This window comes from Labrus mixtus, chromosome 9 (genome assembly GCF_963584025.1).
Source record: "Labrus mixtus chromosome 9, fLabMix1.1, whole genome shotgun sequence".
In the NCBI taxonomy this organism is placed as follows: Eukaryota; Metazoa; Chordata; class Actinopteri; order Labriformes; family Labridae; genus Labrus; species Labrus mixtus.
The window spans coordinates 1496139-1518686 of record NC_083620.1 but is presented as its reverse complement, the minus strand read 5'-3'; the positions used below and the strand labels follow the sequence as shown (position 1 = coordinate 1518686).

The 22548-nt window shown below is 38.7% G+C and overlaps 2 long non-coding RNA genes across 3 annotated transcripts; one reads left to right on the top strand and one right to left on the bottom strand.

The window, feature by feature from the left end:
• Positions 1 to 12802: 12802 nt before the first annotated feature.
• Positions 12803 to 13307, top strand: LOC132979853 (uncharacterized). Its single transcript, XR_009674108.1, has 2 exons — positions 12803 to 12988; positions 13158 to 13307. It is a non-coding gene; the product is annotated as an uncharacterized LOC132979853 (long non-coding RNA).
• Positions 13308 to 13563: 256 nt separating this feature from the next.
• Positions 13564 to 16291, bottom strand: LOC132979852 (uncharacterized). Of its 2 annotated transcripts, none has more exons than XR_009674107.1 (5): positions 16182 to 16291; positions 15908 to 16067; positions 14219 to 14265; positions 14011 to 14155; positions 13564 to 13871 (listed from the first exon to the last, which is right to left on the bottom strand). It is a non-coding gene; the product is annotated as an uncharacterized LOC132979852 (long non-coding RNA). The 2 variants fall into 2 exon arrangements; XR_009674106.1 differs by having other exon boundaries at positions 13569 to 13871; positions 15908 to 16008.
• Between the last annotated feature and the right edge of the window lie 6257 nt (positions 16292 to 22548).

The following is a 22548-nucleotide window of genomic DNA, read 5'->3' as shown; positions in this document are numbered from 1 at the left end:
GTTGAAAAAGACAGATGGTGACAAAGATGCATTGAACAAATTTACTTAAATAAAATAAACTGAAAGAAAGATAAGTGATTTTTCTTTGTCTTTAGTTTTTTTTTAAAGGGATTAATCATAATTGCTGATTTGTAAACTGTAAGCTGCTGGAATTCACTGAAATGTCTCCAAAACGATGCCTAAGGGCAATAGTCTTTTACTAGGAGAAGAAGGCAAGAAGCCCGGGAGTTTCATGGCTTAGACCAGCCTATAGTTCATATACTTTCGCTGGAGATATAGGCTTTGATTCTAGCTTTAGTACATACATCTGAAATAGTGCATTATTCTCTACAACCTTGTAGCCTATTAAACCATGTATTTGATTTTTTTTTTAAATTGTAATTTCCAATTCAAAGCATTAGCCTAGAGTGTTTCTCACAGGATTTTATGAGACTATGGCAGGAGGACACAGAACCGCCTAGGAGGTTCCGGGGGCAAGTTCTCTTTTAGGTGCAGCTGTGGCTCAGTTGGTAGAGTCGTCGTCTATCAAGTGCAAGGTCGAGGGTTTGTCCGCAGCTCCTGCTGCAACATGTCCGATGTGTCCTTGGGCAAGACACTTAACCCCTTCGTCAGCGGCGTATTCTGATGATGTCACTACATAGCAACCTTTGCCGTCAGGGTGTGGATATGTGTGACATGCAGTGTGAAAGTGCTTTGAGTAGTCAGAAGACTAGAAAAGTGCTATATAAGCTCAAGTCCATTTAACAATTTTGTGCTGCTGTAGTAATTAAACAGAAATTGTAAATGGACTTGAGCTTATATATGACTACTAGCACAGTGGTTAACTCTTATCTTCATATTGCATATAAATTGACACAGAAAGGCCGTGACCTAAAGACACTTATCTGACATTTAAATAAACAGTGTGTTGGCTATGTTAGTCTTATTTTGTCCAGTCCTGACTAAAACAACTTTATACTCAAGGCCGTCTTATCCATTGTAAACACGATGTAAACGCGGCTCCAACAACAACACAGCCAGCAGGACTCTGCTTCTCACTAATAGACAGTCATGACTCATGAGACATTTACAGGGGACATACTTGATTTCTATTTTATTTATGTGTAAATTGTCGCACATTCTTCCTTTAAGAAGATATTGGTGAATGAGGCCTTTTAGTAAATTAAAAGACACTGTTGAAAATAGCACCCTTTAATCTGACTCACAAAAAAACATTGTTGCGACTTATCCCAGTTCTCACCTGCAGCAGGTTCATGTTTCTTAGTGTAAAGAACAACACAGTCAGAAGGAGAAGGATGACACAGGTCTTCAGAAGTTTCATGTTGACATGGTTACTTATAAAACATTTTAGCCACATGGTGAGTCCTCCTCTGGTACTGGATTAAAACAACAAAAAGGGGAAACAGACTCTGTTTTAAGTTAAGTTTATAATATAAATTCTTCTTGAAGACACTTAACTGAGTTATAAAAACCTCTGAATATTTATAATGTGTCATCATGTCTAGCTTCCAACATCAAACTAATCTAGTCAATCGAGAATGTGATAATTATATGTTACCAAACAGGGAGTTTACAACAAAACAACTTTTTGGTGCTTGAGGTTTGACAGGAACATAATTACAATGTTCATACTGATGGTCAAATTCTCACAGTCAGGTGTGCCAAGGTTGTATGATCTTATGAAATGTACTGAAGTTACTTGAGGACAAAAGGTTGACTTAAGGTAGGGTTAGTTTCCCTGCAGGCACACAGTAATGGAGGCACGAAGGAAACATGTACATTTAGCCTAATCAATCAATCAATCAATCAATCAATCAATCAATCAATCAATCAATCAATCAATTTTTATTTGTATAACCTCAACTCATAACAAGTGTTATCTCGACACACTTTACAAAAAGCAGGTAAAAGACCTTACTTAATGCCTAACTAAAGATTGTTTTTAAGAACTGGTACTATTTTGTAACTTTATACTTTAACACAATTACATTTCAGATTCTAATTCTATTCCATTTATTCCTCAATGTTTTTTCTTCAGCTTCACTTGTTACTTTGTAGATTAAAAAATCAATGATTCTAAAAATCAGGATGTATAATTTTAGACAACATTAAATTAAGCTCATCAACTCTGTGTCTCCCAGCTTCAGCATATATGATACCATGTCTGCAGTAATTTAATTGAAACTGTTCAAATAGCTCAAAGAATATTACGGCTTACCTCAGAAGAGATTAATTTGGAGTGAACACAGTGATGAAATCTCTGTGATGTGTCAGCAATTCAAATAAAATAAAAGTAAACCTTTTACTCAGAAAACAAGACAACCTGTCATAACAAGAAGCTTCACAAAAGTGATAAAGAAGCTTCATAAAGTGATCAAGGTGCAGTTATGAAGATGACGGATACCCTTCATAAGACTTTCCTCCCTACATTCATCCATTGTTTAGATATCCAGTGATGTGTCAAAATCTGGACAATAATGAATTAAAACGCCAGCTCAAACAACAGATAACAAAAGGGAACTTTGCTCACTAACAGGTGTTCACTGAAGTTAATGTATTTACTTAGGTTCGGGAGTAGGATCACGCCTAAAACCACACCTGTAACTCCCTGACAGCCTATTTACACATGGTCACCTCACCACATCCCGTTTGACAATCAATCAAATTATTTGTATAGCGTCAACTCATAACAACGCCTCAGATCCCCTCCCTTCCCTACTTCTCATCCATTCACCCTCCTTCCTCATCCCTTCCCTTGATGTGGATTTTTCTGTTGGTAATAAAAGATCTCAAGTCAAAGTCTTTGTGTATTTTATTGCATATAGTAAAGAGTTCTTTTGCAAAAGGGGTAATCAGCTACAAAAGTAACATCAGCTACGCCTTCTGCTAGTTTGCCTGGTGATTTATCTATGCAAGCTTCTTTCTATAAAGGTACCTGGTACGGTGGAACACGAACAGAAACTCCTTTGTCCAGAGGGCACTGATTTAGGATCATGCTGTACTCAGATAATGAGGAGCGTACCTGTTGAAGATGCAGACCACGGCCATACAGAGAAACAGTTTTTCATTGCTAAATGACGCACGAACATCTAAGTCTTTTAAGTTCAAATGAGGACAACAGACAGATAGTATCTTTCCACTACACCCTCCTTCCTCATCCCTTCCCTCCCCCCTCATCCCTTCCCATCCAACTTGACACAAGCCTCTCCCTCGTCTCTCTCACGTCAGGTACAGTCTGGGGCCGTAATACCCGAGACAGAACCCCCACTCTGAGTCTCTCGCTTGCCCGATCAACCTTCCAGACCAGCCTGAAAGACGACCGCCATCTTACAATTCACATTAAATGTTCAAACCAATACTGTTGCAGCATGGTGAATGTGTGCTTAAATGCTTGGTTTATGAATTTGTTGTTATAGTTTAAAAACGGTGCGCGTCCCGTTTGACTCCGGGAAGACCGTACATGGTGCTCCAGGCATACCGGGGCTGATCTCATTGAATCCCCACTCAGGTTGCTCACAGATGCTTGAGGGAGACGGGGAAGTGGATTTATTATCCCACCATCGTGCAGGGCCGAACTCGGTCTCTTTTAGACAATAGACCACACCAGGTCTTTGTTAGGTGTGCGCCATCGGAAGGGCGACCACGTGGGACGAAGCAATCTCCCCCCTCTCTTCCCCTCCTGTCTCTCTCTCTCTCTCTCTCTCTCTCTCACACACACACACACACAAACACACACACACACACACACACACACATTTACACCTCTTCCACAAGCCTTGCTTGATAATGTTTGTTGCTTAGATTAGTTTATGATAGTTATTTGTTTGATTAAGTTCATTGATTTTGGATTGATGTTGCTTTGTTTAAATAAATTCTGTTATAATTTAAGAGCGCAGTTGTTTGTGATTACTGGTGTATTTGCATTGTGATATAAGCTGGGTGCGAAGGCTTTGTGTACGGATTTCACGCTTTCAATTTATTAAATATAGTTATTAATTATTAATAATATTAGTAATTAAATAACTAATCTGAGACTGATTTGAGTGATATTTTGGTTATATTTCCCTGAGTACAGGGTGGTGCCCCAAACGAGATTAAACACAGTTTAATGATATTGTTATTTATATTATTAATAATTAAATATAATTATTAAAGAATATAACCAAAGTTAACATGATACAACCCCAACAGGTGTGACTTAATTCCCAGGTCCACGAGCCGATTTCCGAGGCAAATTGAACGCACCATCAGTGCCCCAGCTGGGCCACCCCACCCCTATCAAAAAGTCTATGTCCGCCAACGCCACTTGAAACAGAATGTAAAATTGTCTTGTAATCTCTAAGGTTGGATTTGGTGAGGGTCAATTTATTAGTTGCTATTCAAAGAAATATGCAGAATGACTTACTTTTTAAAGTGATGAGTCTCTTCGGTACTTAGTAGAGACCTTCCTTTATGTACGCTTAATTTTTTATAATTAAAACTCCCACGGCAACTTGACACTGCGACCTAACCAACCACGTGAAGCAGCCATGCCTTCAGCCGTGCGTGAGGAGCCGCAACATCAACCAACCCCCAAGCCGCAGAGATAGGCTGACATGATGGAGCGGAGGTGAGCTGATATTGGGGGACAAGTTTGGAATATAAGAATACAACAAAAGTGGGTGGAGTTAAGATTGCTGTAGGTAGAGGAAAGATAGTTTCCATCACACGCCTCCAAGCCATGCATTATGATAACTGTGACTTCCGCTTGTGAAGAGGATGCAGCATGTAGCAGGGGCAGACATGCGGCTGGTCCGTCGGATCAACACAGATATCAAGATCCAGGTGGGGGGCGAGCACATGGGGTGCGAATTGGAGAAGGTCAGGAGAGCCAGGTCATCTGCCTCCAATGTCAGGATGAGGGTGTGCGGGTCTGTCCGGGAAGTCCGTGCAGTCCGTGCAGTCCTTGCGGCGCTATCACGACGCGTCTCTCCTCCGGATCCGCAGGTAAAGGCATTCTGCAGTGTATGATACTAAAAAAGAAAAAGAAACATCTGCCAGAGGATACTTTTAACTATGCTATGTCATCATGTGTTCCTAATGTCTCCTATTATTCTGTTTTCCTTGTTGACTTTGGGATAAAATGAGGGTTTGGCGATCTAATGTGATCTCAATCACATTTGAGGCAGAAAAAAAGGTTGTGCCTTTGTGGTGAGAAGACAGGATCCCGATATCTTCCCAAAGTAAAAAATCAACAACATTAAAAATGCAAACAGCAAACTACTTTTGCAAGTTTTTCTCACAGATTGCATTGAGGTTTACGATCACTGATTCATACAGCTTTTGCCTGAAACACATGGGCCCCAAACAGAGGGCTCCTGTACTCAGGTGAGACTCATGCTTACATAACATGGTTATGAAGAAGCTGCAGGCCCTTCAGGCAGCAGGCCCTTCAGGCAAGCTTTGGGAAAGTGAGTAGTTGTCAGTCACTTATATCACAAAAAATATATTTGGCTTATCAGAGCACTGGAGGGCGGTGTTATGCAAAGCTCTAGTGAGAAAAAGAAGATATGACTTCACTGCCGGAGGATGATAAGTGTTGTTGCTAATGGACGGATGGTATTGACAAAGATAATGTTTGGGGTATCTGTACAGTATGAGTGTTACTCATGATATTTAACTAAATCCAACCTTCATAACAGCAACACCTCTGAGAACTTACTGAATGCATTGCGGAAAATGCGTGGGAATGCTGACTGCTAAAATGTTTAGCAAAACACTGCTGAATGAAGAAGAACCAACCAATCTGTAAGGCTGCAAAACTAGCGCCCACCTGAACACTCTCTGATTCGATGTTTTGAACTTTGCTAGAAAAGAGAGGGGACTGTGGTCCGTAAACACCACAACCTCTTGGCCTGAATGAGACACATACACTTCAAAATTCTTGATTGCCAAAACCAGACCTAAAGCTTCCTTCTCAATGGTTGAATAAGCTTTCTGGCAAGTTGAAAAGGTGCATCAAAGTTCGGAGCAAGCAGCACGGGTTTACATGCCAAGATGGCTTTTCAACCCTCTGAAAGAACGCTCACAGGCATCTGTCCACACAAACTTCACATCTTTCTTCAAACGGTTAGTCAATGGCTCAGCAACCACAACAAAGTTGGGAACAAATCTTCTGTAAAACCCACACCATGACATCTCGTCGGTTTCTCGGTACCGGAAGATCAAGGATGGCCTCCACTTTTGCACGACGGGGCATTACCTTCCTTTGACCCACCTGATGCCCAAGATTACTTAAGGTTACTTTTCCCTTCCCAAACTCACATTTTGGTAAATTTACTACAAGACCTGCCTCTTGTAACCTTTCAAAGAGCTGCCATAGCTGAATGAAGTGCTCTTCCCATGAGCTGCTGTACACGACCACATCAACAATATAAGTAACCACAGAGCTCAACCCCTGAGTAATGGTATTCATCATCCGCCGAAAAGTAGCGGGAGCATTTTTTATGCCAAACGGAAGAACATTGCAAATATACAGACCATCCGGTGTCACAAAGGCTGAAATCTCCCTAGCCCGTGGAGTCAGAGGCACCTGCCAATAGCCTTTCAGTAGGTCTAACTTAGAAACAACCTCTGCTCCTCCGATCTATGCAGTCTTCAAGTCTGGGAATTGGGAAGGCATCAGTCTTAGTCTGCTGGTTCACCTTCCTGTAGTCAATACAAGGTCTCGACGTATTATCAGATTTTGGAACAAGTACTACTGGAGAACTCCACTCACTCTGCCCATGCTCTACCACCCCAATGCTCAACATATAAGACAACTCTTCCCTCAAACACTCCAATTTAGATGGTGCTAACCTGTACGGATGTTGTTTGATTGGGGCCGCACTGCCCACATCCACATCGTGCACCGCTAGAGACGTGTCCCGTGGGACATCCTGGAACAGGAGGGAGAACTCGGCCAACAGAGCTTTCATCTGACTCTGACACCCTGCAGGTAGATGCGCAAGTTGGTCATCAAGCGACCTAAGAGCCTCAGACTTTCTCAGCCGGAACCCAACAGTTTCCGCTTCCTCACTGACATCTTCAGCAACCAGCCCCATAACTGCACAGGCCACAGCGGGACCACGTGAACGACCCAGATACAGCTTTAACAGGTTTATATGGCACAGTCTCGTCTTTCTCCTGCCTTTGGGAGTGCTGATACATGATACATAGTTTTTGTATCCTACCCTCTTCACAACAGTATAGGGACCACAAAATGACGCACTTAGACCAGATGCACGCTGCGGCACCAACGCAAGAACCTCGTCCCTGATGGCAAAATGCCGGTCAACAGCCTTTTGGTCAAACTGACCCTTCATACGCATCTGAGTCTGATGCAAATTCTCCCTGGCAACCCGACAAGCTGACCACAACCGATCTTTAAATTCGGACACATACTGCAGCATGGAGGTATCAGGTTTAGGTTGAAGCAACTGCTCCTTGAACAACTTCAGGGGACCTCTAACCTCATGGCCGAACACCAGCTCAAACGACGTAAATCCAGTGGACTCACTCACTGAATCTCTCATGGCAAAAAGCAAAAACAGAAGGGAAACATCCCAATCCCCGGAAAACTGAATGCCGTAAGTCTTCAACATTGTTTTTAGGGTCTGATGAGCCCGTTCCAGAGCCCCTTGAGACTGTGGATGATAAGCTGAGGAAACTGCTTGTGTAATACCAAGTTTGCACATCACATCCTGAAAAACTCCAGACACAAAATGTGTTCCCTGATCATGCTGCACCTGCTTTGGCAAACCAAACCGGGAAAAGAAACCTAAGAGGGCCTCTATGATGGTTCTGGCTTTAATATTTCGTAAAGGTCCCATATTATGCTTTTTCTGGTTTTATATGCTCTTTAGTGTGTTTTCCAAGTGTCCTGTGCATGTTTAGGTACATCTATGTGCAAAAATTCAAAGTCTGCGGAAACGCGGCTTCTCCTTCGTCCTCCTGTTAGCTGTAGCATTAGCCGCACGTAACGCTCGGTTCTAGCCCCCCTCGATAAAAATTTGTCAGTCCGACGTCATTGTCAGTGTGAGATCACTGATCTAAGCCCATTGGCTCGTTGTGGCAAGCCCTGCAGCTCATGTTGCACGCCCGTTAACTTCTGTAGCACGCCCACGATATGCCGTAGTCTGCGGTAGCACAGTAGTGCTAAGGTGCTAATGTTTATGCTCCCCTCGGACGGAGCCAGTGGCTGCATTCCCAATATGGTAAAAGAGGCGGGACATTTCCGAGAACCATGCTGAGCAACTGACCAATAACGACAGAGCGGATCGGCAGACCAATCAGAGCAGACTTGGCCCTCGTGGGGCTCTGCAGTGTGGGCACAGCAGACCGTAGCTGACGGACTCAGAGCGTAGAGGGAGCAAGGAGGAGCAGTACATGAAAACAGACACTTTTTTCAGACTTTATCTATTGTGAACGTACAAAAGTAGGTACATACATTCGTATTAAATATACGAACCCCAAAAAGGGCATAATATGGGCTCTTTAAAGGGACAGCCTCAGGGAAACTGGTAGTGACATCCATGATGGTCAAAAGGAACTCATTGCCTTTCCTAGTCTTAGGCAAAGGGCCAACACAGTCTATAACCACTTTAGAAAAGGGCTCTTCGACCACCGGCACAGGGGTCAATGGAGCTACAGGAACTTTCTGATTGGGTTTCCCCCCCAGCTGACACAGGTGGCAAGAACGACAAAAAGATACCACATCCTTATGGAGTTTAGGCCAGTGAAAATGCTTCATAACTTTAGCCTGAGTCTTTCAAATACCTGAATGGCCAGCTAATGGTGTCTCATGGGCCAAACCTAGCACCTCGCTACGATAGCCCTGAGGCAGGACTATCTGCCTAACCACACTCCACTCCTCAGTGGCAGGTCGGTTCGGGGGTCTCCACTTTCTCATCAGCACATCATCTTGTAAATAAAATCCCTCTGCCATGTTTGTGCTCTGCTCCAAAGACACAGCTGTCTCCCTGAGAGAGCGCAGAATGGGGTCCTGTTTCTGCTCTGTAACCAACATCTCTCTGTTCAACACAGGCAGCTGATCCACGCCACACCATTTACTACAACTACAAAAACTAGCAAAGACCGTATCTGCTAAGTCAATGGGGAAAGTTTTCTCTGGGTTAGACGCTTTGGCTACTGTGTCCTCCTCAACCTTAGCAGTCATATCTGTAAGGACTTTCATGTGTGATCGGGTGACAACACAAACTGGGATACTGCTCCTCTAAAACCTTTGTCTCAGCAACTTCACAAGGAGTTGGAGACAGGATGGGGGTTGATACCACCTTATCACCTGCCAAGTCATTTCCCAAAAGAAAAGTAACACCTTCCACTGGCAGCTCAGGTGTCACTCCCACCTTAGCATAGCATTCGTCCGAACAAACATCCTGTACAGGGGAACAGCACTGTAACCACCTCCAAAACCTTTCACAGGCACATAAACCCCTAAAGCAGCTGTTTCAGGAAGATCTACAGCACCCTCTACCACTAGAGACTGCCCTGAGCCGGTGTCCCTGAGGACCACAACAGAAGCCTCAGCTACGCCCTCTTCTACAGCGACCGTCCCATCAGAGAGGAAACCATCAAACATTTTCATATCTGCTTTATCAACAGTTTCTGCCTGATCTCCAACTGAGTTTAAACTCATTAAGTTGCATGCAACAGAACAGAACTCTGGAGGGCTCTTTTCTTTGTAGGGCCGGACAACGAGACTTTATGTGACCAGGTTTTCGACAATAATGACAAATAATCTCCCCAGAGAAAGGAGAAGATCTGTCCCCTGAGTAAGTAGGCAGCTTGTGTGGACACCCACTATTCTCAGGCAGATGCCAACTGCCACTGCTCTTATTACTGGGACGTGTCTCGAAGCCTTCTGTCCTGTTAGAATGATTGCTAGGTTTATCACGCCATGACTCTTTATAAATAAGGACATAATTATCCGCAGCATCAGCAGCCTTTGACACTGTTTTCACCTCAAGATCATTCAAGTAGGTCTGCATGACCTTTGGCAGGCTCTGCTTGAACTGCTCCAGCACCATTACTTTGCGTAAGTTCTTAAAATCACACCTCGCTGGCTCTCAGCCACTTATCAAACGCTGCTTCCTGTTGTCTTGCGAAATCTAGATAAGTCTGTCCTGGACGCAGTCTGTCGGTCCTGAACCGCTGTCTATAGGCCTCTGGAACCAACTCATAACATTTTAGGACAGCCTGTCGAACAACATCATAATCATCAATCTGACTCTTATCTAGCGCAACATTTACTTCCTGGGCCTTCCCTGTTAGGGAGCCCTGTATGAGTGTGACCCAACTCCTTTTTTGGCCAGTTACGCTGCAAAGCAATCTTCTTGAACATCTCAAAAAAAGATTCCACCTTCTCAGGATCAAACTTCGGCATCAAAGACATACACTTATTAACATTAAAGACCTCTCGCTGCTCCTGACATCTACGCACACCAAATCCTATGAAAACACCTTGCAAACAACAAACAAGAAAGAGAGAGAGAGGTGTCAGACCACAGCACAGTTTTCACTCGTTAAGGTTCATCACAGACAAAACCTGCGCTCATGAATATATGTGTCTGTGATGGAAACACTGTCATCTTCAGGTAGTGCCAGGCATTATAAAATGATAAAATGTTTCCAGATGTGCACTTCAGCATTGCGGTCTGGGTAACACTTTATAATAACCATCATCCATAAAGGGTAAATAAGGGTAAATAGATAGTTAATTAACCATTAGTTAATAGTTATTTACTGTTAACAAACAATGAAATGATAGTTAATAATGTTTGCTAATGATTTGTAATGCTATAATTTATGTTATGTTAACAGTTTATTGATGCACACATTATAACATTTTATACACTTTATAAAGTGTTTGTTAATGATGACCAAATGATTTATAAGCCTTTAAGAGATGGTTTATAAAACATCTATAAACATTACAGAGATACATGGACCAGATATTTGTTCATGGTTTGTAAATATTTTATAAAGCGTCTATTAACATTTTTTGGATTGGTTATTATAAAGTTGGAACTGAAGATTGTAATCCCTTATTAATACTTTGTAAAGCATCTATAAATGTTTTTAGATAGATAATTAATATTTTATCAATGATTAATAATTGGTTTATAAACCATCTACAAGCATTATCCACTCCTTTTTGTGCGCCCCATTAAATGTTTCATAGATGACCTATAGAAGATTAATTTTTTGCACACCAATGCAACAGTACAACAGTATTGAAAACACTATATTTTACAAACTTTTAAGTTAATGTTGACTAGAAGGAAACCATCAGAAGACTCAGGGAATTGCACCGAGGACCTGCTAAGAGATCACCTGATTGTGATAGAGTGGAACGAATGGCTGGTTAAAAAACAATATAATGTTTTTTTGGGACGCCTGCTTGATGATATTGCTAAGTGTAGCCCATGTTTAACTATGACACAGTCCTTTATTTTAAAATGAACATATGTGTAGTGGAGGTGTAACTCAAGATATAAAGTTGTTGAAAGATAGTTAGAAATAATTTTAAGCCTAAAGAAGATGATTGAAACATAACAAATACAATCATATCTAGCTGTCTCATCAAGTCACTACTAAGGGTTAACTTTCTGTTGTCTTCGAGTGATTTGATGAGTTTGTAAGTGAGCCAATCAGTGAACTCTATTAGTCTATTTTTTATTGTATTTTTTCGTAGCTGTCCTGACTGTCTTGTCAGTCCTTGTCTGTTTGTTTTTTTGTCATGTATTTGTCCCCAGTTTGTCACGCTATTGCATCTAATAATAAAAAATACTTGCCTGTGCTTCCGAGTGACTCCCAGTGTTTGCCTAGTGGCTCCTTGTTTCCCTTTTCGGATTTTGAAAGTTTTTTTTTTTTTTTTGTCTTTTTGTTTAATTAAATATTTTACTTCCATATCTGCAATTGGGTCCAGTTCCTTGTTTTCCACTTCATGACAGTTTCTTGCCCATGTGTGCAAGGCTTAGTCCTGCCTTGTTGCTGTTCTGCCTTCATGGGCAAACTTTTAAGATGTGCAAGGACCTTTTTATTCCATTTGAACTACTGTAGCTCTTTCTTTTTGAAAATTCAGCATATATCCACAAAACATAGGACCCTGCTGTTAATATTGTGACACTGTTATTGACATGTGATGGACTTTTTTTAAATTTAAAATGGTTGTTGTTGTCTTACATTATGACTTGTGACATTTTGATGTAAATCTGACTTTCTATCTCAATTACTTTTTTTATCACACTATTTTGACTTTGGCCTTTCTCATTTGGCCAACATGACTTATTATCTCGTAATTTGAACTTTCTTTAGGTCGACCATGTTATGTTTTCCCATTGTCTATTTCCTATTGTGTCCTAGTTTCAATCTACTGCTTACATGCACTTTCCTAATATCATGTTCCAAACATTAAGCTGGATCCTCTCCTTAAATCACATTTAGACATGTATCCTTTATTTGCCATGTAAACATGTAATTGATAATTTTCTCCATTATTTTGCACATTTTAATGCAATTGGTCTGTAATGTCCTGGACTTGTACAATCTTTTTCTTGTAAATTAGAGCTATGACAGGGGATATTTGTTACGGAAGTTTATTTGTTTTGAACACAAAGAACATATTTGTGTGTGTTGGAAAGAAACCAGGATTAATACACAAGTAATCATTTCTTTGACTGTGTTGTTAAAAAAGAGTTCCTGAAGATGGAATAGACCTTTTTTTTGCAGCAAATATTCTCAACCTGTCATTAAAAACACTTTGTTTCATTGCATCGGATCCCAAGATGGATTTAAGGATGTTATAAATGACCTGTGTCTTTAAGAGTGTGTTATATGCTTTATGAAAAGTTCTCAAGTCTCAGTTTGATTTGAAACGGTTTGTGAAACATTATCCTGGAGAAATGTCAACTTTCATCAAGTCAAAGATCATTTGTATAACACCCTGGTAATTAAAGTGCAGGGATTTCTCATTACATGGAGAACATTTTTACAATAGCTCAAATGAATTGTCATTATCAAAAATGTTGTATTGAAGGAGCAGTGCTGAAAGACAAAATAAATGTCTGGTGTGACGAGCCCTCCACACCGTGCTGCTGGTTTGTTCTCTGTTACAGGTTCAGGTCAAGGCGGGGTCGTAATCAGGGGATGAGCTGCACCTTGGCCCGGTGTAGTCCTCATATAATCCTCTTCTCAGGACAGACGCTCTCTCTCTCACCTTGTTCTCACATTTGATCATTGTAAATAAATGTGGTGTTATTTTGGTAGAGCTCGTCTTCGACTCCTGTTTTTGTTGCAGCCTTTCCATTGTTGTAACAATGGAAAGAGTTTCTTCTTTCTTCCATGTTTTGATATCGTTTGACACAATACAGACACAATTACTCTCCACTGTGGATCTTTCTCCAAAAGAAAATATAAGTGTCTTTCAACAGATATTTTGTCAAATATGTACTTGAAATTGGAAATTTGATCAACTCCTCTGTTGAGTAAGATCCATTTCAGGATTGCATCATATTGGGTATGATAACAGCAGCAAAACATCAACTTAAAATTAAATAATTCAGAGTCAGGATATTAAACATTTTTGAGAAAACCTGTTTTTTTCCTTAACAAGGTGATATTATTAAGGATATATAAATGACCCCTACATCAAAATAAAGAGAAAATACCAACAGTTGACAGAAAAGATTATTCATGGATCTATATTTATTCAGATTTGATTTGCAAACTGTTTATGCAGCTGATTCTAAATGTTGTGCCGACCTCTTGTTGTCTCCAAACTCGTCCGTCTCCTCTTTAAATGGACTCCTCTGTTTGCTTTGAGGTCTCAGCTGAAACAAACAAACAATAAAATGGTTTAGTGGACATACATCACAAATAAAATGAAGTTCATCTAATGTCAGAGAAATGTTCCTCAAAGTGAGCCATGTTTTCTTATGAATATATTCAGAGCTGTTTTCATGAAGTTACCATTGACACTTGTCTCTCGTCTTTTCTTCTTCTCTCTCGTTGTCGGTCTGTTCATTCAACCTCATCCTGTCTGTGTCCTCTGTGCTGCTTCCTGTCTCCTCTGTTCTGTTGTTCAGGGCTCTTCTTTAGATTTCACCTCCTGTTCCTGAAAAAGGAATCAAAAAGGATCCCATGCTGAAAACAAACATTGTGTAGGAATCAAACTCACCTTTTTTAGATCCCACCTGTCCGCTGAGGGAATGAATCAAAGAGACGCTGGGACATTCAAGGAACCAAAAAGTTCATTTTGATGAAACAAAATGTAGCTCACATCACATGACCTGATATTAAGTGACATCATTAATCATCACATCACATCAGATCAGATCACATGACAAGACAACACATCACAACACAACACACAAAGACACAACAAGACACAACAAGACACAACACTGCACAACAAAACAAAACACAACAAGACAACACATTACAACAGAACGTAACACACAAAGACACAACAAGACACAACACTGCACAACAAAACAAAACACAAACAAGACAAGACATAACAACACAACACACAAAGACACAACAAGACACAACACTGCACAACAAAACAAAACACAAACAAGACAACACATCACAACAGATCAGATCACATGACAAGACAACATATCACAACACAACGTAACACACAAAGACCCAACAAGACACAACACTGCACAACAAAACAACACATGACATGAATAACACCACATAACACATAAACACAATATAATATAGAAAATCAAACAACACAACAAAATACAAGACAACACATGATGTAATATAACACAACATGACATATTTACACATTAACACAACATCATGTGAAAAAACATAAAATCTGAAAAAATCCCAACATCACATTAATATCCCCTGACTATGTTTTCAAGTTTCCAGTTTTCTATTGTTAAGGTCTTAAGAGCCAGAGTTTACCGTATTTGGATGAGAGGAGGAGTCGAAGAGGAGCAAGAGGTTACCAACAGAAACATATCAAAAAGTTAGCAGACAGTCTGAGCCCGTTGTAGTTGATGAGCTGGTGAGGGAGCTTTCTGACAGAATAAGTCGACAACAAACCTGAATCTCAAACAAGAGCTGCAACAATAAATGACAAACACTCAACAAGATTCATGTTCAGTGAGTAAACACACTGTTATGTGCCTACAGCGAGAGCAACCAGAAGTTCATAATAATACATGCTGTCACTGTGATATAACTCATTGGTTTGTTGTCTTTTTAAAGCCCGTTGTTACCTGGAGACACAGGTGCATTAGAACCAAATACTAATACAAGAAGAGACCAGATAACCAAACAGTCTGGACAAATAGCTAGTAAACACAATGTTCATGACATTAATGTAGTATGAGACTGAAGTTATCTAAGATGCAAGAGTTCATAAAACAGCAGACTTGCCCCTTACCCACATTCATTTCAAAGGTTAGAGCAGCAGGAGAATGGCAGGTACCAGGAACTAAAGTAACAGGTTTCTCATCACACAATCCTGATAACCATGCAAGAGCCATTACAATTCAAACATTGTAACAAGCCAGGTACATTTAGATTATGTTTCTATCACACTTCATATTCAGGTTTTTGTTTAATTTCAAGTTATTTCTGATGCGACCATATTTGGACATGAGGAGGAGGAGCTTGAGAGGAGCAGGAAGTTAGCAAATATCAAGTTATCAGACCAAAAGTCCTTACTTCTTATCAATTCATTAGCTGCTCAAACAGCTAGTTTCCAGAATGAGTTTCTACATTAAGTTATAGTAGGTGATAACATCACAAACACATCACAACCATAGACTGTAACATTGACGTAAACACGGTGATATAACCCTCGCTTTTGTTGCCTTTTGGAAGCGTTTGTTACCTGGAGCCACAGGTGACTTGAGGAGAGGGTGGAGCTGAGGAGGAGCGCTACATGAGAACAACTTTGTGCAGGAGATGTTCAATATAATGCTGGAGGAGGAGCTGGAGAGGAGCAGAGGTTAGCAAATGCTTATTTAGCATGTGGCTAACTCATTAGCTGCCTAAAGAAAGTGATAACAGAACATTACATCACAACCATAGATTTGTTAAATGAATAGATGATCCCACTGTAATAGAACTCATTATTTTGTTGCCATGTCAAAGCCTTTTGTTACCTGGAGACGGAGGTGACCATGTTTGAATACGACGGTGGAGCTGAAGAGGAGCGAAGCGCTGGCAAAAGACAAGTTGCACGACCAAACAATGTAACAGTGTTAAAACACAGAACGACACAATATACCAGGTACAGTGAGTAAAGACACTGATACCATGAGCACAGTGTTAAAACACAGAACAACACAATATACCAGGTACAGTGAGTAAAGACACTGATACCATGAGCACAGTGTTAAAACACAGAACAACATAATATACCAGGTACAGTGAGCAAAGACACTGATACCATGAGCACAGTGTTAAAACACAGAACGACACAATATACCAGGTACAGTGAGCAAAGACACTGATACCATGAGCACAGTGTTAAAACACAGAACAACATAATATACCAGGTACAGTGAGTAAAGACACTGATACCATGAGCACAGTGTTAAAACACAGAACAACACAATATACCAGGTACAGTGAGTAAAGACACTGATACCATGAGCACAGTGTTAAAACACAGAACAACATAATATACCAGGTACAGTGAGTAAAGACACTGATACCATGAGCACAGTGTTAAAACACAGAACAACATAATATACCAGGTACAGTGAGTAAAGACACTGATACCATGAGCACAGTGTTAAAACACAGAACAACATAATATACCAGGTACAGTGAGTAAAGACACTGATACCATGAGCACAGTGTTAAAACACAGAACAACACAATATACCAGGTACAGTGAGTAAAGACACTGATACCATGAGCACAGTGTTAAAACACAGAACAACATAATATACCAGGTACAGTGAGTAAAGACACTGATACCATGAGCACAGTGTTAAAACACAGAACAACACAATATACCAGGTACAGTGAGTAAAGACACTGATACCATGAGCACAGTGTTTAAATTATTCAATGAAATCCTGGGTCTTTCATTTTCACATTTTTGTGATTTTTGGAGGAGAGGAGGAGCTGGGGAGGAGCAAGAATTTAGACCAAAAGTCGGGACCTCTTATTAATTCATAAGCTGCTTTTAGCAGTTTTCTTCACATTATAGAAGAGTTATAACATCACAGCACATCACAACCATAGACCGTTAAAATGGATGTAGCCACTAAACTTTGGTTTGTTGTCTTTTTAAGCCTTAACTTATCTAAACTTATCTAAACTTAACTTATCTAAACTTATCTAAACTTAACTTATCTAAACTTATCTACGCTTAACTTATCTAAACTTATCTAAGCTTAACTTATCTAAACTTATCTAAACTTAACTTATCTAAACTTATCTACGCTTAACTTATCTAAACTTATTTAAACTTAACTTATCTAAACTTAACTTATCTAAACTTATTTAAACTTAACTTATCTAAACTTAACTTATCTAAACTTATCTACGCTTAACTTATCTAAACTTATTTAAACTTAACTTATCTAAACTTAACTTATCTAAACTTATTTAAACTTAACTTATCTAAACTTAACTTATCTAAACTTATCTACGCTTAACTTATCTAAACTTATTTAAACTTAACTTATCTAAACTTAACTTATCTAAACTTATTTAAACTTAACTTATCTAAACTTAACTTATCTAAACTTATCTACGCTTAACTTATCTAAACTTATTTAAACTTAACTTATCTAAACTTAACTTATCTAAACTTATTTAAACTTAACTTATCTAAGCTTAACTTATCTAAACTTATTTAAACTTAACTTATCTAAACTTAACTTATCTAAACTTATCTAAGCTTAACTTATCTAAACTTATTTAAACTTAACTTATCTAAACTTAACTTATCTAAACTTATCTAAACTTAACTTATCTTATTCTATCTTATCATATTCTAGAACACTGGAGCTTATCTCTAGTGAGGACGCTTCCGTGGAGGCTCTCCTTCCACCCGTGCAGCTGGTCTCTTCTGATGATGCCTAACAGAGGAGGGAGAGAAGGAGGGAGAGGAGGAGGAGAGGGAGGGGAGGAGGGAGAGAAGGAGGGAGAGAAGGAAGGGGGTGGAGGGGAGGGAGGGGATGAGGGAGAGAAGGAAGGAGAGGAGGAGCAAGAGAAGGAGGGGGGTGGAGGAGGAAGAGGAGGAAGATGAGGAAGAAGAGGAGGAGCTCACTTGAAGGTCAAGGATCAAGCAGTTAGAGGAACAGGCAGGAGGAGAAACTGAAGGGGACCTGGGTGGAGACGGTTCTGGAGAGCTGGCTGCTGCAGGGACCCTCAGACTGGTCTGATCCGGGTCGTGGACAGTCCAGTGGGAGCACTAAAGACAGAAACAAACCAACATTTCAACATTTAAAGTCTGAAGTTATAAAGAACATTCAATAAGCGTTCCTTTAAGTCATTCAAACAAACACATTTCTACAAGTATTTGCTGTAATTCATATTTGTATTGTTTTGTAGGCAGGCTGTCAGCCTATATGTTTATTGTTGGTGTGATGTGCTTCACCTCTCAAAAGACCAAAGTGCACACTCACAAAGATTGATTTTGGATAAAAAATGAATTATCTGAACAAAACTTCTTTCACAGTTTCTTCCACAACACAATATTAATAAAAAAACATTGAGGTTTTTAACCAGTAAAAAGATAAGTAAACATAAATATTTAGTTTGTAAAAAGATCATGACAGAATCAGCTGTTAAAATGATCAAGGGTTTAAAGAAGGTTCATATGTAACTTTTGAATATGTTGTATATTTGAGTTTCTATATAGAACTTTAAATAGCCTCTAAATAAAGGTCAGTATTTAATGTTAAACTAAACAATCAGATAACTACAAACAAGACTTTTACTGAAACTTCAAGTTGTTAAGGATCAGTGATTTACTTTAGGGTTTAAAAAAAGATTTAAATCATGCTTGAGATTAAATACAAACCAACTGTTGAGTTAAAAGGAAATAAGTGAATAATTACCTCTGCAGGAGAGGAAGGAGAGCAAGGAGGAGTTACAGGCAGGGACCTCGGTGATGAATCTCCTGAAGAGCCGGCTGAAGACGGGATCCTCCTGAGGCTCACCCTCGGGCTGGACCAGTCCGGGTCCTGGACGAGGGTGTAGGCCATCCTGAATCGCTGGTTCGTCTAAAAGACAGAAACAATCCCAAAATCAATCAATCAATCAATCAACTTTTATTTGTATAGCGTCAACTCATAACAAGTGTTATCTCGAGACACTTTACAAGAAGCAGGTAAAATACCTTACTCATTGTCTGTTAACATTACAAAAGAGCAGGTAAAAAGACCTTACTCATTGTTATGTTACAAAAAGCAGGTAAAAGACCTTACTTATTGCTATGTTACAAAGATCCGGCCTATCCATCATGAGCATGAGCAAAATGTAAACCTCTGATAAATTGAAGAATATGTTTTCTAAAAAATTAAGTCCTCACATCCTCACATTACAAAGTTATGACCAACAATCAATAATTCTTCATGAAATGATTCAAAGTCACATTTCTATGAGTATTTACAGTAGAAAGTATTTTTTTAATATCTATATATTCTTGGTTTAATGTGTTATTAAAGTTTACACTCACATAGATTCATTCAGGATCAAACTTAAAGTTCCTGAACCAAACTTCTTTCACTGTTTCTTTCTTAACACAATATAAATGAAATAGACTATTTGAGTTTGAAAACAGTTAAAATCATTTAGTTTTTATAAAGATCACGACAGAAGCAGACATTATTATGTTTTAATATTTAATTTATTACATGTATTCATATTTGTTTGTGATAAAAAGGTAAACGGTCTTAAAACCTCTGAGTCCATGTTATCTTATTGAACTTTAAATGTGTGATCGTATCGATCTAGTTTTATTCAAATCATCAATCTTACGTCCTGCATGCTCAAACACTTGTTGAGGAGGAGAAACGTTTTCGTTGAAGATCTTTTGTGAAGAAATCCTTGAAAATATGAAACTTTTAAACCACTTTGGATATTTTCTGTTGTCTCTGAGTTTGTTTTTGTTCGAATAAATTCATTTTCGTATCTGGTCTATCACCATGGCAACCATGCAGCAGGTTACTATGGAGATTTAAAATGCTGTTTACTTTTTTAAATATAGCTAACTTTATTTTAAAAGTGTATTTAAGCTACAACATGTAAATTAAAAATGAGCTAGAATACAACATGTAAATTAAAAATGAGCTAGGCTACAACATGTAAATTAAAAATGAGCTAGACTACAACATGTAAATTAAAAATGAGCTAGACTACAACATGTAAATTAAAAATGAGCTAGGCTACAACATGTACATTAAAAAAGAGCTAGACTACAACATGTAAATTAAAAATGAGCTAGGCTACAACATGTACATTAAAAAAGAGCTAGGCTACAACATGTAAATTAAAAATGAGCTAGACTACAACATGTAAATTAAAAATGAGCTAGGCTACAACATGTAAATTAAAAATGAGCTAGGCTACAACATGTAAATTAAAAATGAGCTAGGCTACAACATGTACATTAAAAAAGAGCTAGACTACAACATGTAAATTAAAAATGAGCTAGACTACAACATGTAAATTAAAAATGAGCTAGGCTACAACATGTACATTAAAAAAGAGCTAGACTACAACATGTAAATTAAAAATGAGCTAGACTACAACATGTAAATTAAAAATGAGCTAGGCTACAACATGTACATTAAAAAAGAGCTAGACTACAACATGTAAATTAAAAATGAGCTAGACTACAACATGTAAATTAAAAATGAGCTAGACTACAACATGTACATTAAAAAAGAGCTAGACTACAACATGTAAATTAAAAATGAGCTAGGCTACAACATGTACATTAAAAAAGAGCTAGGCTACAACATGTAAATTAAAAATGAGCTAGACTACAACATGTAAATTAAAAATGAGCTAGACTACAACATGTAAATTAAAAATGAGCTAGGCTACAACATGTACATTAAAAAAGAGCTAGACTACAACATGTAAATTAAAAATGAGCTAGGCTACAACATGTAAATTAAAAATGAGCTAGGCTACAACATGTACATTAAAAAAGAGCTAGGCTACAACATGTACATTAAAAATGAGCTAGACTACAACATGTAAATTAAAAATGAGCTAGGCTACAACATGTACATTAAAAATGAGCTAGGCTACAACATGTACATTAAAAAAGAGCTAGGCCTACTCTCCTAGACAAAAAGAACATAAATAAAGTTAATGAATTAAGACCCTAACGATGAGAAAATAATAAAGGATGAAAACTGAGACAAACGCACATCAGTCCAACATCTGGGGCAAAGTTAGACTACTTTCATTAGTTCTTTTTTTGTTGTCTATTTGAACTCGACCTGGTCTGAACTCTTAAATTAAATTGTGTTACTATTTTCAGTGTCTGTCAAACGTCTGTCATGTGTTAATGTGAGTTTTAAATGTCATTTAATAAACTTTAATCATGCCTCGTTTAATCTCAAAGTTACGATCGTGTCGACAGTAAAACAGGAAGTTTTATTCAAAGAATCAATCTTACGTCGTCCATGTTGACACTCTTGAGCTTCGTGATGATGTTCAGTCGATGTTTGGAGAACAAAAAGTCCTTGATGAAGATCTTTGTCCAAGAAATCCTCCAAAATATCAAACTTTGAAACCACTGTGAATATTTGCTGCTGTCTCTCACTGAGATTTACTTTGACTTTGTTTTTGTTCGAATTACTTAATTTTCGAATCGTCTATACTTACTATGGAGATTTGAAGTATGCCTACACATTATTTAGACTATTTGAATGTAGGCTATTTAATTCTACAATCTACATTTTTTTTAAATTTATAAAACTGAAACTTATTTTTAGCCATTTTTTTTTTTTTTGTCAAATCATTTCCCCCCCAATCTTTTAGTCTTTAAATTGAGTCTGCAGATATGGACTTCTAAAAATATAAAACACCGTTTTTCTCGATTTTATCTGATTAACCCCCTCTTCCAAAAAAAAAGGCCACCAGGTAGCGCTGTTCTTCAGGTGGTTGAAGTATCTGTGCGCTCTGTGCTCCACCCTCATAATATTTATACTTAAAGGCTGACCAAACCACACATGTTTTTTTCCCCTCTACTTATCTTTGTGTGGTAGGCCTATTTGAACCTTTTCTTGCTTTGATAAAGATGTGGCTGCCACTTTGAAAGGCTCTTTTACAGACAATCTAAAGTCTCACTTAAAGTAAAATGCACAAGTAACACATCTAAAGTGTTATCTCCTTTACAACAAAAACATACCAAAGTGTTTTTAAAGAGCAAGCACTTCATAGTCTTTGGTTTGGTAAACTACATTACAGTATATTCAAAATGGTAAATGGACTGGACTCACATAGCTCTTGTCTAGTCTTCTGACTATGAAAACACACTGCATGTAG